Below are 20,091 nucleotides of genomic sequence, written 5' to 3'. Positions count from 1 at the left end.
GTATGAGTAATTGGCTACTTGGGTTAAATGCACCATGTCCATTTTAGATCAGACATTTCTCAACCCCATATTAATTATAAAAATAGTTTGGAAAGCCAGTTACCCGTAATGGTGTGTTTGGCAGCTAATAACAATTGCATAATCAGCTTTCATTTTCCATTGTCCAATGTTCTAAATGAAAAAGCATTACATATCATAGGATGTGGAACTTTTTTCTTACAACTATTTTCAAATTTTTATTTAGTGCCCTAGAGCAAACGTCATAAATAACCATGTTCTCAGGTATTCGCATGAATGCAGTCAGTAAAAACACATTTATAAACTGTTCCCCAATGTGTGTCAGAATCTCAATTTTTTACAAGTCACACATGACTGAGTTGCAGTACAGACAGGGATAAATAATTCTACGGAATAAGAAAACATCTCTGGCAGCTTTGTGCCTAGTCTATTTTTCAGACAACAAGTATGGGTTGTTTCCCAAGTTTTCTATTTGTGTTCATAAACATAACCCATGTAAACATGGTAGATAGGGATATTCAAGGACTGGGAAACCTGACATTCACAGAACCAGCTGTCAGAGGGATCTACAGAGGGAGAAAGGCCTGGAAGAATTCTTTGTATGTGGTTTGCAGGCACCCTTTTTATGTATTCTTTGTGAAATTTCTGTTTTACTCTAGTAGTCACCCATGCAAACCTTTTATATTTCTGCTTATTCTTTCACTTTCCATGGCACTACTATTTTGTGTCTCATGCTGCCCCTTCAAACAAATCCTTTTTTGATCAAAGTTCTTTGAACTAATTTGGTCACTTTCAGTTAGATTTCTCATTCTATATTTGCACACTGAGATCTCTCTCCTGAGGAAACAACAAATCTCTGTTAACCCTGAAACAACTATACAGACCAAATATATTTTAAAATGTTTTACAAGCAAGCCCAAACTTGTACATACTTCAACCTCTAAGACCTAACATAGAGCAGATATGCTCTTGTTAGTTTAAAAGTTAATATAAAAAAGATACAATGCATTCACACAACCAAATAACAATTTGATTTAATATGGAAAAGAAACTGGGAGACAATATTGGATTTGATGATAAGATATACTATTCTGGAGGAAGGTTATAAATGGATTTTAATTTAACATTGTCAGTCATGACCTTAGCAAAAAAATGAAGTTGATTATGTACATCTGACTGCAGACATTACCAGTAAGAAAGTAACCATCATAAAAGCAGGAGAAACTGAATTGTTTTGAGTATAAAAATGTGTGATGTAAGGATAACAAAAGCAAATTTATTTATATATAAAAATTAATAATTCTGACCTCACACACTAAGAAAACATGTTCAGCTTAGAAACTGAGTATTTTTAGAATGGATTCTTAGATAATTTAACAAATACAAAATACAGACCAAGTGGAGGAAAATAATTTGGGTTTTTTTACAGGTCAAAATAAAGATGGAAAAGGAATGCTAAATTTCATAAACACAATTAGAGCAAACACTGAGGAATGGAGAAGGTAAAGGGCTTTTGGTGGATTTGTCAGTGTAATTAACATAGTCAGTATTTAAGAAATGCTGAAATGTTTGGGTTACTTAAAATTGGAATCATGTGAACAATCAAAATTTATATTAAAACAGGTTCACATCACTCGCACTCCAATTTCCTGTTCAATTTATCTTCACTTTTTAACACCAGATATCAAAAGTTCATTTTGTTCTTTTGCAAACAGGGAGGCATCCAAAAGTCAACGTCCAAGTTGGAGAGCTTTTTAAGGATTATGAGTGTATATATATAAGCAAAGACTAGTAGATCTATTATGTGATAAAAGCTTTCTGCACAACCACCAAAGAGCACAGAAATGCTGTGGCAGGAACAGGAGCCCAAATATTACCTTGGTGTGCTGCTCCAGACTTGTGACAGGAGCCAGCAGGCAGAGCTGGAGGAAACACCAAAATCAGAACTCAGAGGACACCCTGCCTGGACAGACCCCCCAGTGTTGTTTCAGAATAATCTCAGCCCCAGTGTCCAAGTGGGACATGGGTTAGCTGCCATGGGTTGGCAGCAGAGCACCTTAGGGACAGAACAGGCACTTTGGGGTGGCACGCATCACCCTGCGTGGGGCAAGAGCGCTCGGGGTAGCACAGAGCTGTGGGGTGTTTAGGGGAGGAAGAACATGCGTTAAGATGATCAGTACACGCAGATGCATTTATTTGTCCTTTCATGGTGTAGCAAGTGTGGTTCAAAATAATAAAAGAAAGGAATCTGTAAGTATGAAAGCAGCCAGACTACTTTGAAAGCCACAGATTAATTTTTGGGAAAAAATGCATTTAATATGTGAGGTGAAGTGAAGATGGGTCAAAAAAGCCTGCTCACAGATGTGAGACATGTCAGCACTGGGGATGATAGGCTGGGAAAACATTCATTTGGGGAAAGTTATCAGTGAAAACAAAAATTCAGTGGAATTAGGTCCAAATTGTTTTAGTAAGAAACAAACTGTTATTCACTACAATGTTTTGCTCTATATGCTTTATTTTTTGTCCTAAAGTGTATAGGAAAAAATAATTTCAGATCCTGGAAATAATTGTCTTGAAACTAAATTATTCTCTTATATTGACATAAATGTCTACCATGTGGAGTACAAAGTTGAAGTGAATCTTCTTTAAATAGCACAGTAGTTCAGATGATAAATGAAAAAAAGTAAAACTTTGACCAGCAGTGCTAAGCAGTAGGTGTTATAAAATTATACTTATATTTCCTAGTTTATCCACTCTCTATGTTTTCTTTAGGTGTATCTTGATTTTACTACATTTGGCAAAGGCTAAGATTTACAATTGATGTATATGTAAACTTATTGGAACAGAATGCATGTTTTGTAAACTTGATGAGACAATATCTTTTCTCATTTGCGAAAAGAAAACAGTTAATAGAGCTATTTTGCCTTGACATATAAGATTTGTATGGAAGTTAGCAAGAAAATATTATAACCTACTTCTCTGTTCTTTGATGATTGACAAAAGCAAAACATGATCCTTTGAGAGTGCTGCAATATGTACCGAGGGAAAATCAGGTTCATTTGCATACTGTGTTAAGGAGCATTTAATGAAACTTTATTTCAAAAGTTTTTAATGTTGAATCATTGTTTTAAGAAAAGAAAAAAATTGAAAAAACCCACAAGAGAAACAAAGCACTGGGCTGCTTTCACTTAAGGATCCTTCTGTAAGGAGTTTGGAATCAGTGAAACATGCTGAGTTTTATAAGTTTTCCTTTCCTTTCCATTCCTATTGATCTCCATTTTCCCTAACCATTAATGCATGCTGTGATGTTTCTGTAAAATCACATCGACTGGAACCTGATGATTATTTTGGTGGGATAACGTGAGCTATAAATGAAGGACAAGAGCAAAAATGAATCTAAAATCTTTATTGTTTTCTGTATTAATCTGTAGATATCATCTGTCTTTACATAAAACCTTCAACATACTTTAGCTCTTCATTGGTCTTAAACATCAGGTAAGTCTTTGTGGAAGCAGATCCATTCTGCTTCTTGCTTTTCTTTATTCCAGCAAAGTCTGTTTTGTTAACTCTTTCATTCCCCTGCCTTTCCAGTAGGTCATGCAGTCTCATGATTCCACAATAGCCCTCTGCTTATCTTATTGCTGTAGTCTGCATTTTCATCTGTAGACAATCTGCACCAATGCAACATTCTTGAGGCATTAAGTGCAAATTTTGCTGCTGCTGTTAACCTACTCCTCATACAAATGTGACTGTGGTATGTTTAGTTGTGGAGATTAAAAAATGTTAGGACACATAACCCTGAAACTATGAGGTTTGTAAAATTAAAGCCATTTTGGATAATATATATTAAAAAAAAAAAAAAAAAAAAAAAAGCTGACCTATTCAGACAGCACATGAACATAATTTTCAGGTACTCTTTGAAATCATAGGCTTAGAAGCACAATGACCACATCATGACATAAAGACTCGTTTGTAACCGCTGCACTCAAGAGTCTTCATGGATCATAGAGACCAAGAAAGTCAGGATTAAATTGCCAGTGCTTATGATGCTGTAGCTGCCAGTAATAAACAATATCTAAGCAGAGTAATATACATTCTAGTGTACACAAAATTCTTGGTATTTTACATGAAGAACAGTGAAAGAAGGAAGGGCTTAACTTCAGCAGGCTCTCAGGGCTCCCAGAGCTTTTGGGAGCCATCCAAATGTGGGCAGTATGTGGAAAAATGACCAATTCAGGAGGAGGCATTGCAACATGCTGCTGCATTACAGAGAGTCAGCAGGCATGAATGACTGTAGGGAGGGAGATGTTGATGAAGCATCACAGGGAGAGAGCAAGCAACTTCCAAGAGGTTACTTAATTGAGAAAATATTTGCATAATTTAACAACAGAATTTTAGAACCTATCCAAAATAAATTATAGAGTGAAATTTTCTGGAGTCAGCCCATCACAAGCCCGATCCCCTTCCTATGCTCTTATAGGTGTCTCCATGTCATCAACTGATGGCTGCAGAGGGAAATAAACAGAATTCGTACTTTAAGGCAGCAATCTTTCATGCTAACTGACGTAGGTAAGCACAGGCTTTGAAACACAGCCTCTCAAAGAATTTCTCTCAAAATTAGTTTTTCAAATTTTGCAGGAAACATCTTTCAGTAGGTTAAATGGAGCCTAGGTTTTACGTGCAAGGCTTTCTTGTTCTAAAAGGTGGTGACTAAAAATTGATCTTCAATTTCCTCCCATTCACTGAGTGCCTAATAGACTTTTGTCTGAGTATTTTCCCCTGTACCTTATTCCATGTAAGAAATAGCTGAAACCCTAACACTCAAAAGATTTTTTTTTCATTCTTTGTTATTGGACATTTCTTTTTGCTGTTGAGGACAGCTGGAATGATGCCTGGACCTCTATCCCTGTGGAAACCTATTAGCTATATTTTTTGCTGACAAAAGTCTCTTTTTTCCTTGCAAATTATTAAGGGGCATTTTGTTTCATGTTGACTGCTCTCTGTTTCTTTACCTGTCCTTCAGTTTCTTTTATACTCTGTTGGCTTTTTGTGAGGGCAGAAGTCTTTCTTCTGATGTTCTCTCTCATCACAAATATTCTGTCTTGCAGTGGTTTTTCTAGGCTTGATGGGTGCAGCATTAAAAACAATGGATTTGGAAAATGTTGAAGGCCACTGAAGGGAGCTGACTGCAGCTCTGGAGTGTTCATTGTTTGGATGAGGAGGTGAGCACCTGGACGCTTCACTGCAGCTCCCACTGCACAGACGTGCCTTCCTCGATGTCCTAAGGATGCCTGGCTCCTAGGATGAGCTCCATAAAGTGAGGGTGCCAACTCATGCTGGGGACGGTGAAGCGACATTCTGAATTAGACCCTCTGAGTAAAGATTGTGAAAGACCAGCCAGACGGAGGAAGCTCTGAAAGTGCAACAATCTGAAAGATTCTTGCTCCTCTTGCTGCCCCACAAAGTCTTTCTACGATATTTTGAGGCACACAACTAAATGGCACATATAGTTACAGAATCCACTGAATGGCAGCCCAGCTTCTGCTACTTTATTTGTTCTTACCTTTTCTTCACCATTTCAGCAAAACATCTTCTGCTGCTGTAAGCCACAACCCCATTTTTGGGTTTCTGTGCCCCTGCAAACAAATCTATCAGACATGCATAATTTAGTGTTTGATTCCTGAATATATTCTTATATTTAAACCTTGTGTTTTGCATGAAAATGTGTCTGTGCTATGCAAGAAGGATTTTTTGCATATTGCACATTACATATAGCAACAAGCATTAATATGAGTATGATTTTAATTTTTAATTTTTTTTTCTGCGAAAGCAGCAAAACATACATTTTAGGAGAACAGTAAATCTTTGCGGCGGTCCTGAGCCCTGAATGTATTTATTTTCCCCACAGGGTACAGCAGTAGCAACATCCAAGCCACTAGAAATTTGGCCATGACACTTTCATAATGTAATTTAAACTCTCTGTGGAATGCAATATTTTTTTTTTTTGCAAATTACTACAAAGGAAGGCAGTGTATATGTGACTTATTTTAATTTGAGGATAAAATAAACACTTTTCCTTGTAAAACCAATGTAAAAGTTATGGGAGAGGATAAAATTAAGAATAAAAATATTATCTTATTTAAATATCTCCCTCAGAACATATTATTTATTTCTCCAAAATATAACAACAATTTCTATAAAAAATAATTACTGTGCTACACTAAACTTCTCTTGAGGCTCAAAACTTCATTTTTGTATTATACAATTCTACAGTAAAAGTGTAATTTTGGACATACATGTTTTGGGCCACACCGTATGGAAAGGGCCTACCTGCCTTCTAACTTTGCAGCATATGCAGCTTTGGTGAAAAGTCTTTTGATCCTGGTAGAAATGAGTCAATTGACTGAAAAAGACAAAACCAAAGTTTTCCATCAAACATTTTCAAATACTACAGCAACAAATTGATTCTTCTGTCAGAGATGATTATTGAGGAGTCAACACAAAAAAGGTACCAAAAAATGTTGATAAGAGACACTCATACTCCTGCCTTGAGGTTCTACTCTGTATTTTGCAGTCATTTCCTCTTTTTTTTTAATGGGAGCCTCCCCCCCTTTTTTAATAGGAGTGTAAATAGGTCATGGGAGTTCATTATAGTGACAGTAGAAAGGTTAGAACAAGTTTATAGGGTTTGGGTATTTCTACCTTTTCAGAGAGATGCAAATACAGAGGATCTCTGTCAAGATATACAACCTTGTTGTTTACCTGCTCAAAGCAGTTACTTTCCCCTGTCTTCAAATCCAGGCAAGTTTCTGTTTCTCATACTGAACTAACTACATAATTAAAAGTGATGGAGATACAGTTTGAAACAGTGAGTATTGCCCTGGGGCTTTCAGTTTGGTGCTGATATTTGACCACCAAAGTATAGCTAGCACAGATGGTGCAAAGATGAGACCTCAGCTAATCAGGAAAGAGCAAAAAGAAAGATGTTCTCATGAAGTTTCTAAATATCAAATTAATGAGGGGAAATGCAGAAATTGCCTAACCAATGAAATATTTCTTGAAACTGAAATACAAGAACAATGATAGAAATAATCCAGACTGCAATTTTGGAATCTTGAACCTGATTTTTTAGTTTAATTACTTTTATTTTCCCAGGTTTTCATGTCCTTTTGTTGTTTGTTGCTTTCCCTTCAACACCAATTCTTTTTCTTCATTTATTTCAGAAGACATTTATTTTTGTTAATGCAAATTTTATTTTAGCAGAAACTATTTTCAGATTAATCTGTTACACTATCAAACCATAAATCACTGGGTTTCTATCTGTAGATTTGGATTTGAAGATCTCCATGCACCATGTTTGGGAACTCATTCAGTGTTTATTTAACTATATAAGGTATTACAGAACAAATGTCTGCAAATATAAGGTAGAAGAATAATTGAGGAAGAGGGCATGGACTTTTTTCCTCTCCTGCATGGTCTGCACTTTTGCAACTTAAAAATAATAAAATTACCAAACAAATTTCACTGAGAGGACAATCTAAAGGGTGGGGTTTATGGACTGAGCCTGTAACCACTGAAGTTCCCTGACTATTTTACTTCACAGGGAGAGAAGATCTACAGATTGCCTACAGCAGACATTAAGAACTAATTCTGCAATCCATTGTATTCACTATCCTTGGGCCAGTGAACTCTCCTGTGTGGCCTACAGCAGTAGTAGAATTTAGATCAGTTTTTTCCTACTCCAACACTGGTGTGTTACAAAATGAGCCTTCATTTTTTGTGCTAGGGCTCTGTATTACACTGGTGATTCATACTGAGCACAGCATCCACAACTTCTATACCTTTTTATGAGTTTTGTTAGTGCACTGATGAAAGTCTAGACTAATTGTAACAACAGTAGTGCATTTGCTCATATTATATTGTGCAACCATGTGGGCTGGTGGGCTGAAGCTTGGGCAAAAAGGGCTGTTTCTCTCCTGAGACTTGAAAATTATCTTCCCACAGGTGCTGAGAGAAATGGTGAAAAACAGAAAGTGCAGAAGGTGGCTAAATTGGGGGATACACAGGCAGAAACAAGACCAAATTTCACACAGCTTGGCAATGACATATGGCACCTCCTTTAAAAACACTTCTGTTTGAAGCTGAGGGAGTGATATGATGACATTAATAATCAGGTTATGAAAACATAAGCAAATGATTTGTAGAGAGCCTGCGGTGAAGGTTTGCAGTATGATATACAACTTCAGCCTGGTCTGAAGGAAAACTTCACAAAGAATTCTGAGAATAATTTTTTTGAAAAAAAAAAGAGAAAATACTCCATACTGAACAGATCAACAGCAGCATGGATGCTGAATGGATTGTGCCTATTCATACCTACTTTCTTGGGAGCTGAAATACTGCCAGAGGCTTCTGTGTAAGGAATGGCTCAGCAAGCCAGGGCAGCAGCAGAGCAAGAGTCCAGCCAACAGAGTGGATGTCAAAGCATTGTGTTGAATCTGGCTAATTTAAACGGCTGTAAAAGGCTATGGCCCAGTGAGGATGATAAGAAGCAAAGATGATTTGCAGGAATACCAGAAAACCCAGACAGAGATGACTGGTGGGATTAGTGAAGGGGACCAACCACCTGCAGCAATTCTGAGTAGGAACAGAACATAGTTTATCAGCCATATAGTGAGGCTCTCCCTTCCCTGACACCTCAAATGGGACAGGCTGCTAATGTCCTCCAAAACTTGGCCTCTTCACTTCATTGGGACAGCCAGTAAGTGATCTGGAATGGGGAAAGACAGGATTGAACAGCTGCTCAGTCATGGAGTTTTCAGCGAGGGACTTGGCTTTAAAGAGCTACCAAATATCCTTTTTAAGGTTAGTGGTAATTTGCCACTTGTGAATTGTTACTTTATGTTTTTCATTTCTTTTTGCTCTCTGTAGACCAAATGAAACCAAATGAACTCTTAAGTCCATCTGTTGAACTCCCTGCCTCACTGAGCATCCAGATGATTTAATTTCCTAGGTCTTTGACTGAAAGCTCAAGCCGATGATATTTTTCACCAGGATTTCTTAAGATATGAAGACTATCAGATACGGATTGGGAGAGACAAACAGCAGAGAAATAGTGATTTTAGATGTGAGTCCTGCTCAGACTATGGGAGTAAGGCAGGTTTGGAGGCTCTTGCTTGGGTCATGGTGATCATGAATTCATAGGTGGGTAGACGTGTGCAGAATTAGGAGATTTAGGAGGAGGACCCAGTGTGGCTAAATTTAATTTGTTTCCCGAATGAGCAATGTTTGGTTTCTGGTGACTGATGACATTTTGTCTTGAATGTGTCTGACTGTTCTCGTTACATTTCAGACAGAGGGGACATTCATTCCCCCATAGGAGTGCAGGAACAACCATGCAAAACAGTTGTATGACATGTACCACCATGAAATCCATGACAACTCAGTACACACTGATGCTCTCAGACATTTTTCTGCTTTATTCCAGAAAGATAGGTTTTCAGCTGAGAGGATGTGGAAAATCACTTATATTGGTTTGCTGTGATCCTAACTTGATCTAAATTTCAATACAGACTGGATTGGGTTTGAAGGAACCTTAGAGACCATTTAGTTCCAACCCCCTGCCATGGGCAGGGACACCTTCCACTAAATGTTGTTCCAAGCCCTGTCCAACCTGACCTTGAACACTTCCAGGAATAAGGCAGCCCAGCTTTTCTGGGCAATCTGTTTCTGTGCCTGACCACCCTAACAGGGAAGAATTTCTTCCCTAATGTCCAATCTAACCCTTCCCTCTGTCAGTGTCGTTCCCCCTTGTCTGTTGCTCCAGATGCTGGTTACTTAGGCACAGGAAAGGTCTCTACATTCTCTGTGGAGCTTCCTCTTTTCCAGTCTGTATAACTCCAGCCCTTTCAGTCTGCCTCCATAGCAGAATTGCTCCAGCTCTTGGAGCATCTTCATGGACCCCTCTGGACCCACTCCATCATGAAAGTTCTTAAGTCATACTCTGGTACTGCTCCATGTTCTCCAAGGTATGACAGACACCCACACTGACTTGATGGATGTTTCCACATGGCACAGTGAGGACAGTGTGAGAAGCTTGTCCATACCACACTGTATTCCAACCCCTGTTCTGATCATCTGCTACCTTCTCACTGAGACCACATGAAAGTTGCTTATAGGAACTTCCAGCAATAAAAATAAGTGGTTAATGTGTTTTTCTGCTTAGGTCACAAGCAGAAATTGACTCAATGATCTCATCACAGTCCCAAGTGGACATTTGTCTACATTAGAAAGAATCTCAGTTTGACATGTTTTGAAAATATGTGAAGACCACAACTGAAGCTGGAGCAGGAGGCATTTAACATATCAGATGTTTGGATTAAAATTTATGATGGAAGAATATTGTGCAAAATACAGATCTCCCAAAGAAAGACAGAAAGAACTTTTAAAATAAGTTAAACACATTGCTTCTACTTGTCACATATAAATATGTTTAATTTAAATACAGGTGATTCATACCTCCTGCTGGGTTAAATTAATGAGAACTTTTCGTTTAGATCAATTTAGCTTCATGGGCTTCAGGTAAGCGGGCTAATAGTTCACTAGCTGGCTGGGTGGGTGTTTATATGAATGCCTCATTCAACAATTAAAACTTTGTAGTAAAATAGGTGAAATACCTTAACTTTAGTATCATTCTTCACTAGAGCCCCAATCTTGGACAATCTGAGTCTGTGGGACAGTTGCCAACATTTTCAGTGGATTGAACACTCTCTTAAATCCTCTGAGGGAAGTGGTCAGTCCGTTCTCTGGCTGAAATCCCTGTGCATGCACGTGATATGTGGGACTGGATGCTGTGGGGAAAAAGCCTGCATAGGATGTGGCTCCACATATTGAGCTTCTGCATCCACTCCTTCTCTACTGTATCCCAGCATACTGTACACAACAAAGATGCTGGCCCTGGAAGACAGTCCTAAGATTTTAGTTTTGAATGGTGAAGTAAAACCAAGACAGTTTAACATGAAACTTTAGTCTTAGGTGTCACATCCATATTGTACACAAGCCAGATTCAAATCTTGACTGTGGGTACACAGTATTCATAATGCCATGGAATTTGTGGAAGCATGTATGTATACACACTCCCTTTCTTACTGTGGGCATGACTTAAACTTTTGCATGTATTTTTCTGTTCAGCCCAAGATAGTCATGACAGCAATCAAATGGCTGCCAATGCACATGTTATTTTGTAACATATGTCTTACCAAGGAGCTATCAGCAGTAAGTGCTTCCACTGATCACATTGGAATCAGCAGTACATTGGAAGTGGAGTTTACAAATTATTAATATTTGAGGTAAATATTTTTCATGGAGCAGTTGCCTTCTTAACATAACACAATGCCATAACAATATTCTAAACCAGGAAACTAAGCTTTTCAAGTTGCAGAAAATAAGGAAAGAGCAGGCTGATGACATAGTAGCATAGACATAAGAATGGAGACTTTTTATTTTTAATATTAGAAAGTAATCTCCGTTTTTATTACCTGACGGGAGGCACGGAAATAGGGCCAGAGAGAGTTAGCTTTCACATTTTGAATAAAAACATTAGAAGCCAAGGTGTACCATGGAAGCCAACTTGGAGATAAATATTTCTGAGACTCTAATTATAGAACAAATTGTTTTCAAAAGAAGACATCTCAAATATTTAGCATTCATCTTCACTAAGCTGTTGGGATGCTGACTATGCTAACTAATTATCAGTATTTATTTGCTAGAATATTTATATGTTATTTTTAATAGTATGAAGCTTATTTCTTCTTGGTTTTGAGGTTCAAGAATATGATATTATATGATCATATATATTATAAGAATATGATATTATATATAAGATATGATAAAGTAACTATTATCACACTTATATGACCATATAGAAGGGCAATCCTAAGAGGTTCTTAACTGGCTATCTTTATCATACCCTCTGTAAGGAGACATATTAAATTGTTAATCACTGAGTCCTTTTAACACATAACAAATAACAAAATGTCCAATAACAAAATGTATTTTTTTAAAAAAATTCAGATTCAATAAGCAGTTTTTCTACAAGCTAAACCCTGAATTGTCGCTATGTTTGCTGATACATTTGTTTGTACAGAAGAATGGTTTTCTTATGGCTATACAAGATGTTCCTTTTTTGTTTCAGTCCGCAAACTCGCTGCACCCTCTTTCATATGGAGCTGAATTTCAGTGCCAGTGAAATAATCAAAATGCAACCACTATCTAGGTCTTCAGCATGAACAACACCCCTTCTCTACCCTGATTAAGTCTATTTCCACGGCTTTCAGTGTTTCAATAGTGCTCTGGGGCCAGAGAAATAGCAACATAGGAGTATATGTCATCATCATCTTGAGGACATGTTTCTAAACTAGTGTGAGAGAATATAGATTCAAATAACTTTTTTTTTCATACTGAGTAGAGAAAGAATTTAAGCATGATTAAAAAAAGCAGAGATTCATTTATGGTTTCAAAAATCAAAAGATCTGCTAGCTTAAATAACACAGTATGAAACCAATTATTAAAAATAGATGAATTAAGAAGACTGATTGATCTTGTGTGCCTTTTATAGCAGCTCACAGACACATGAAACATTTATTTTCACTTATGTTACAAGCATACAATTTGGTAATCCTTATATGCAGGCTTCAGTGGCTGATTATCACATTTCCGTAGCAGTTAATGTCTTCTGCAGAAGGCAAACCGTTAAAGTCAATTACTCAGTGTCTTTAGAAACTCTATTTTCTTTTGAAGATTTTGGGGCAAAGTTTGGCACTCCTAACCACTGAACTAATCTGAGCTGCAAAGAAATCTTTCCACTGTTGAGCAAATGATGACAGCATAGTGTTACTCTTTAGTCTATACATTATAGTATTACACTGTAGTTACAAGTCATAGAAACAGACTTGAAAGAGCATTTTATGCCATTTCTGGAGCTGAGCAGAAATTCTCAAATGAAACTTTACATCTCAGAAAACACAAACTGAGAGAAACCAGCACTTTTGCTATGCTGCATCTTTTTAGATGGCAAAACCAGCTGCAGCTGCAATACTTGCCTCCAGACAGAACAGCTGGTCAAAAGATCGATCTGAAAAAAGACACGGCATGGGAGAATGAGGGACTACGTACAGGTTCTTTGATCATTTAATACAGTAGAATGATATAATTGTGAAAAGAAAAAACACCAAACACCCCCTTGCCCCAAAGAAGACAACGCAGACCTGTGTCATGAGCTGTGTAGAGCTTTAGGCAGGGCCCCAACCCTGGTGTAAACAGGTCATGAAAAATGTGACTCCTTCCATCTTGTAAATTCGGCTTCCTTCAGACAGGAAAAGAAAAAAAATAACAGACTTGGATTTTTTTTTTTCCACCAAGTGTAATTTTTATTTTCTGGGTACTTCTGATGCTTCAATGAATAGTCTAATAACACACTGGGAGATCATGGAGATCAGAAAATCACATAACTGATGGCTGGCAATTCACCTCATCTACTTACTGCCTCTGACAGAGTTAGTTTTGTCTTTGCTAGTCCTGTTAGGTTGGAAATGTTCTTAAGCATTCCTGATGCTGAAGAGCCCACAGCATGCCCAGGTTTTTTGACAATTTTAGCTTTCTTTTTCCTGCTGAAGACCATTACTTCTTCAACTGTTAGCAAGCAACAAGCATGTTTAGAAAAATTAGGTTTATTTCACATTAGTATTCCTGACATAAAACCCCAAACCATTCAACTTTCTGTGTCAGTTAAATCCTTGTTTGAATTATACATTAGGACTTTCTACTTCTGAAATTTAGTCCTTCTGTCTCTTACACTGGAATAAAGACATTTCTGATTTGCAGCTGATGTACTGTCAGTTTTCTTTTGATCCTTTTGTACAAAACATTATCCCACTACCTTCTAAGCTTCTCTCCTGTTTTTCCTTACATGGAGGGTTTTTTTTCCCTATCTCCTTAATCCTAATTTAAAACATTATTCATTGCTTTCACAACTGTGCAACAATACTGTTGTCTTTTTTTCCAAGGGAGCCCATCCTCCCTCAGTAGCTACAGAACACCATCATGTGATGAAGGAAAGGAAAAGCCTGCTGCTGACATTGCTGACATGGCCATATTTACCCTCAGGCTTTCCTTGTCCCTGTGTGAACCCTGTTTTTTTTCCCTGGGAGGGTTGATGAGAGCAGCAACTTGCCACTGCTAGAGCGCTGCAGTCACTTGTGGTCTGCTTAGGTTCAGCCTGGGCTGTGCTTTATCTGTTCGCAAAGGAGGATGTGTACCAGGAGCCCAGATGTATCCCCTCTGGCTGTCAATAACATTTTGGACAGCTGTTATCAGCGCTGGGAGGCAGATGGGTCTCTCCACTGCCAGCAGGGGGAAGTCACCAACTACTTTTATGGTCTGGCATTCTTGAGAATGAGGGTAGCGAGTGTCCCAGTATTCCGGGTTTCTGACTTTTCTTTCTCTGCCATTGGCATTCCATCTTCCTGTGCTACCCTAGCTGCATATTTATTTCTGGAAGAATTAAAAACCAATAGAACCCCTCCTCTGAAGAGAAAAAATAGAAATTTTCTAGGTGGTGTCATAGTAATTTTGCCTAAATTTTGCTAATGTGGCTGATATTTTGGGCAGTGTTTAGCTCAAAATGGAACAAAAATTGAGACTTAGAAGGTCTGCAGTATCTCCTTGCAAGTACACCTGACTCCTGTTTTTGGTTTCTGCTTTGTGCAAAGCATGAATGAAATACTTGGTTTTTACCAAGCATTCCCAGACCATGTACTGCTTGCACGTTGCAGAGTGTTTTGCTGGGAATACACAAATAGCCCTAGATTATACATAATAGAAAATGTTATGAACAAAACATTGTCACTGCAAATTTAAGTGGCAGCAAAATAAAGAAGCATGAATGCTAGCTTGTATAGATTTTTAATTTTTTTTCTTACTGATTTTTTCATGTTGAATATCACTTGATGGCATTTTTAGACATTCAAGAAATATTGATGTACTGCGATAGAGCTACCCAGGAGATCAAGATATTTAAATAGCACTGATGATGAACAAGGGCTATTTGTGTGACTATACATGAAAGTATTGTTTCATATTTGCAATAGTCCATAATTTTATCATGAGTGTTCACATAATTATGAATTATTCATATGATTTTTTTACACATAATTATAAGTTGCTTGAGATTTTTTTCTCAGAAATAATTTTTACAATTTCCTTTTTTAAAAATTATTCTTACCTATTATCTCAAAAAGCAGTAGTATATGACTGATTAGTCATACTAATCTAGAAATCAATCACATGCAACTGAATTGATTTTGAGTCAAGAAACCTGAAAGCTGAAATGAGTTTACAACAAACATTATTTTAACTTAAGCACTCAAAATATATAACATCTGATCACCAGCAAGAAAGGATTTGCTGAAACAAAAAAACATAGCTGATTTATTTTTTCCTGATGTAGTCATAATTAATAATATTGTGTTTTGTCTTTTGCCATATTGCATTTGTGCTGTTGAGAAGGGATTTGGGATCAGTACTTCTACTCTATTTCAGTCTTCTACTCTCTTTCTTCTTTAGAATGTTTTGCAGCATTGATTCAAGAATGTTTGCAAGATAAACACACAGTAAAAAAATCCCCAAGCAATTTAGTGACTATATATTTCAAATCTTAATTGAGCAAAACCAGACGGTTGAAGGGAGAAATCAATTTTTTCTTATGGTCCTGAGAATGCTGTTTGAGAATACCTGACACTTATAAATCTACTTAATTGCCGTGGTAGTATTTTCACACTGGAAGATTATAGCTTATTTATTGAAAGAATATACTTTTCAGAACAGTACAGAAAAGGTAAAAGGAAATGCAGAAAGCATTTTTTTCATTATATTGGGTGTTCTCTATTGTCTTGGAGATCCAGGCTCATATCAAAATTCATGCAAAAGTAAGTGGGGGGTCATCCTTTTCAGCTGTTTGCCTTGTGTGGAAAAAAACAGTTGCTATGCCATGCAGTAAAGTCTCTCTGGGTCATTTATACAAACCACGTGCTGGGATTACTCAAACACTAAAGGCTGGCACGCAAAATATTAAAGCTCTGGAGGCAATCAGATAGGATTCAGGGACTGTTATTACAAAGCCTATACAGCTAATGTTTCTAAATCCATATTTTTGGAGCAAGCTTTTAGGGGAATACTTTACTGCACCTACACAAAGAAGTTAGTTCAAGGCTATGAGACCCATATATGTGCTCAAATATAAATATTTTGAAGTGTTTTGCTGAATATTGAGCTATTCAGTTCCAGAATTAAAACTCAAGGTGTTTGGACTGACAGGCTCCCTATGTTAAGCCACATTCCTGAGACATGTCCCTGCCACCACGTTCAACAGGGACACAAGTCATGCCACAGCCTGGCAGCCCAGCCCTGCACAAAATACAAAATAAAGGTGGGCCTTGCTCTCTCTGCACTAATCAGAAATGTCTACTCAGAAAACAGAGACAAACACACCTACATGGGGGCTGGCTTGGAAATTTCACTCACTTGGCATTATTATTTGAATTGTCTGGGAATGTTTTGCAATAAACCATAGATGTGAGTTCCTTCTCAAATGTTAAAAATTGTCACAGTCCTTAACTACAATATTTTGTTTCAGAACTACCTCAGTTTCTTATTCAGAGAGGAAAAAAAAAAACCCAAACAAGCAGTTATTTAATGTCCTATATGACTGTGACATTCCAGGACAAATGGTGGTGTAAAGCAGAGTGATCAATATTTAACTTCAATCAATTTCACTTCAGTTTCACCTCTTGTGGAGTACTGACAAAAAAACTCCAGCCAGTACAGCCAATCTCAATGTTAGTTTAAATGAGTCACTCATATTGTTTGCATAGCAGGTCAGCTAATTGTTTTCAGCACCTTATTTCTTTGAAGAAGCAATGAATATAAATAATTTTTGAGGCAATGCAAGCGCATAGTCTCCAGTGTCAATGTCATGTGCTTCAAACAGCTTGCAGGACGCTTGCTTTGCTTTCTGCCAGTGACTAATTCCATGTGTTTCAGATGGACTGTTATTTGTAAAGATTTTGACAATTGGGAATAAATACCAGGAGCAAATTTTTTTTTGGCACCATTCAGTTATGATTTAAGCAAAGATTGTCATGATTTTCTTACATTCTTGTGGTTTTCATCCTTTGAGTTCAACATTATCTGAGCTTCCCTGCCAAATTAAAAAAAAAAAAAAAAAAGAGAGAGAGGATGAATGAAAAAAAATCAGGTGGGGCAGGGAAGGGCTTGGTTCTGTAAGCCTAAAATGTAATAAATAAATAAGCATATATATTTTATCATTCTTTAAAAAGGAGGTGAGAGTTGTTGAAATCCTGGAGAAGAGGGGTCATTATAACTCCTTGTGTTGGTGGGAATGCAGGAATGATGCTGTGGCCAGCCCTGTGGCTCAGAGCAGCTGAGCAGAAATCTACTGGTGTTGCTGATGACTACAGGCCTCTGTCACACAAGTCACAGCCTGTGTGGACACCTGAGCTTCTACACATTCAGCATTTTGAGCTAAAGTTCCACCTTGGGAGATATTGGATTGCCCACACTGGGACCCTGATAGCCTGGACACTGATGAGGCAAATGATGATGGAATGCTGGGTCTGCTGGAGACTTGCAGGAAGACTCAAGGCAATCCTCAGCTGCAGGATGGCAGCTGAACAGAAAACCTGGGGGCAGAAGACAGAAAACACCTCATGTGGTTCATAAGATAATGAGGAGGAACTGCACTCCCTCAGTGTCACCTGGCACAGCAGATCAACAGCAGTGCATTCCTAAGGCTGTCATCCCCCAAAAGAGCAGGTCAGGCCGTTTGGTGATCATAAGGTTTATCTCCTCTGCTGTTCCTTTCCTAGCTTTTCTCAAAAGCCCTGTAAGATTCATGCTTGAAATGCAATACTGCAGCAACTCAATCATTACTTGGCTGAGGGGCATCATAGAAAAGAAACAGGTCCTTTCCCAAACTTGAGGCTCATGGCCTTAAAATTCTGCTTTATTATCTATGAGTGCAAAAAACCTTATTGTTCCATACTCCATTTTTTATTGAGTAGAAACAGCTAGACCACTTCTAAATTCTGGTTATTAAATTTGACAATATTTTGCCTTCCAAAATATTCAGGGCATGAATTGTCCTTTAGAGCAAAAGGTTTGTGTTATTAAAGTACTGTATGAAAAACAGAGTGAAATTTGTGCTGTGCCCACAACATAGGCCCCATTGTCCTGGACCTGAAAGAAGAAAATAAGATGGAGGGATGTGGTTAATTTAGGTCACACATTTATTAACTGAACTTGGCTGGGAATTTACAGCAGTAACCTTCACGTTTGGGATCATATTTCTTTACAAAGCTGTTTTTGCTTGATAAATAGCTGCCTTCCCACATTCCAACAGGGCTTCAAACATCTTTCCTCTCACAGGCACAATGGGACATCCTGGCTTGTTCTAGGGATGTATCCCTCTTAATTTCCCTTCATCTTGATTTCACAAGGAGGTTGAGCCCTTTCTGAAAGCTAAATGTGCATAATATCCCTGAAACCCACTGCATGTCACCAACTGGACAGGTGTCTCTTTGTCTCTCCTGTTTTATCCTTGGTGTTATGAGGAGCCAAAAAAACTCATACTAAGTTATCTCAGTGACACAGGAAAGTAATATTTTCTGATTTCCCCAGAAAGACGGCTAAAGCAATATCTGCAATAGGCCTCTAAATCATGTTTCTACATTAAACATGACTGAGTAGCAACCCAGGATTTCCAGTATTTCAGGATAGTAAAACCAACTTCAGAATCTTACCAAAATCCAGCAGAAACCATAGAATAATGGAATCATAGAATATCCTGAGTTGGAAGGGACCCACAAGACTCACCTAGTCCAGCTCCTGGCCCTGCACAGGACCATCCCCAAGAGTCACACCTTGTGCCTGAGAGCATTGTCCAAATGTTTCTTGAACTCTGTCAGGTTTGGTGCTACGACCCCTTCTCTCTGGAGCCTGTTCCAGGGCCCAGCCACTCTCTGGGTGAGGAAACTTTTCCTGATATCCACCCTAAACCTTCCCTGACACAGTTTCAGGCCATTCCCTCAGGTCCTGTCACTGGGTACCACAGAGAAGAGATCAGTGTGGTCCCCTCTGCTTCCCCTTGTGAAGGAATCTCGGGTGAATCCAATAGTTTAAGTAGGACTTCATCCCCAGTTGAAATTAAAAAAATGTGAGTGCTTAAGGAAAGATTTTTTCCCATCTGTCTAGAAAATCTGCTAATGTTTGACCTTGTGACATTTATATTTATGTTTCTCTGATGAAATTCTACTACTGAAATACCTTACTCAAAATTTGTCTCACTTTGTTGTGCTGGGAATTTACATAAGGTGGTTATTGACTGTGAATATATTCTTGTTCAAAATCTCTGTGTAGTAGAATGTTGTGACATCTGGATTTTTTTCTTTGAGAGAAGCAGTCTTTGCTCATGCTCTTTACAATCAGACTTTAGACATATATGTCCCAAGTAAAGAATCAAAGATTGGTCTCATAAAATTTGAATCAGCAGAAATAATTTTAAACCTGTTGTACTTATATCTTTGTTTTTTACTGTAAGTGTGAAGAAATCTGTACATATGTAAGTTAAATATAGGAGGAAAAAGGTGTTTCTACAATCCCTGTAAAGCTGCTCTTCCAATATGCAATTAAAATAATGATATTTACCCTGGAAAGGGAATGCTCATATTTTTAAATTCTGTACTGTAATTTCCATAAGCTGGTCAGTGGCGAGCCCTCTCATCTGGAATGCTGATGCGGCCAACGCTGTCAGACATCTTTCCTAATAAGGTAAATCACACAGTGCTTGGTCAATCAGCTAAATCCAGGGAATGAACTCCAGGTCAAGCTGATTTTGCCAAAAGACACTAGGAACCACAGGTTAAAGTTCATGTCTGCCAATAACATGTTGCAAATGCAACCAGAAATGTAATTAGGATGTATTTGTTAGCTCTGACAAAAACT

Source organism: Onychostruthus taczanowskii, unplaced genomic scaffold (assembly GCF_017590055.1).
Source record: "Onychostruthus taczanowskii isolate IOZ18803 unplaced genomic scaffold, ASM1759005v1 scaffold33, whole genome shotgun sequence".
Classification (NCBI taxonomy): Eukaryota; Metazoa; Chordata; class Aves; order Passeriformes; family Passeridae; genus Onychostruthus; species Onychostruthus taczanowskii.
Note: the sequence above shows the minus strand (reverse complement) of the source record.